Source organism: Triticum dicoccoides, unplaced genomic scaffold (assembly GCF_002162155.2).
Source record: "Triticum dicoccoides isolate Atlit2015 ecotype Zavitan unplaced genomic scaffold, WEW_v2.0 scaffold170955, whole genome shotgun sequence".
Lineage (NCBI taxonomy): Eukaryota > Viridiplantae > Streptophyta > Magnoliopsida > Poales > Poaceae > Triticum > Triticum dicoccoides.
In genome coordinates this window covers 1-1,241 of record NW_021221386.1, presented here as the reverse complement: position 1 = coordinate 1,241, position 1,241 = coordinate 1, and the positions used below count along the sequence as shown (strand labels likewise).

Below are 1,241 nucleotides of genomic sequence, written 5' to 3'. Positions count from 1 at the left end.
AATAAGAATATTTTGTAAAGCTTCAAATCCGTTACGCACCAGCTGGCTCAAATCTTCTCCCAATTTTTCGAATTTGAGAAAACAGTATATAAAATACAGAACATATATACCACAATCATTTCCACTTTGCTGTGGAACCTGCAATTATTTAAGAACCATAAACAAAAATCACAATATTAAGAAGCACCAATTTAGAGGATAATTCAGCAAAGTATAAAAATAGACAGAGTTCCAGATGTAAACTTCACACCTCAGGAAACTCAAGCTGGACTTGATTTGTGAAATGCCCTATCTCTTCCCGCTCTTATGTTTTTAAAATATCAATAATGAAGCTGGCACACAAGCAATAATGGTTTAATAAATATAAGAGATTCAGAATAAGGTTGGAATTTATGGGCTATATATATATGACCAAACCAATTATGTGAACATAAATTGTGGCCTCGGTTGGCTTTTGACGTCCATTCCATGCAAAGTCTAAGTACAATGCACCATGTGGTATATATAATTTTGGACATACAAACACCATGGTAGGCTACTATTATGGATAATAATCTAAAACAATACATTATTGTTTTGATATCTTGACTCGTGGACAGCATGCTATAGAGAAATATGTAAACATGTAACCAGATATATCATCGTGTTCATATTTTTTTTGGATGCTTAGAGATGGATGAACTAAATGGATCAAACCTGTTGATGACAGATGGCAACCTCTTTGGCTGTGTTGTTCTAAGTGAATCCAACAGTAGCATGCGTGGCCCCTTTGGAGTACCCAAGTAGTTTGTCTCGCCAAAATTACACAAAACAAGGAGGCTCCAATGTCCCCTACATATAGTCAAGGAAGTGAATATTCAGTATCATGCCAATCAAATAAGTGATTGTGCAAGATAAGAAAGCGAGCAACATACCAATAAACAATGGGGAAAAATACATATCTTCTTGTGAATATTTTCATAGCTTTTACCCATTTAAGGACTTTTGATTTATGTTTCCCAATGATGTACATATCAAACCACATCGAATCAAGGTACGCATAGTCACTCTTCTTTTCCGGATGTATGCCCGTCCAAAGATCCCTACATAAACAGTTGCAGTACCAAATTATAAAATAATATACTAATAAATGTAAATTGGAAATTAATAATCTAAGAAAAAGGCAGGACATACTCCATGTACAATTCAAAAATTTCAACATCAAGCATCCCTTTACTTGTTTTGTCCCTCACGTTATATGT

The 1,241-nt window shown here is 34.4% G+C and overlaps 1 pseudogene; it reads right to left on the bottom strand.

The window, feature by feature from the left end:
* Positions 1 to 39: 39 nt before the first annotated feature.
* On the bottom strand, positions 40 to 1,238 carry LOC119344501 (annotated as a pseudogene).
* Between the last annotated feature and the right edge of the window lie 3 nt (positions 1,239 to 1,241).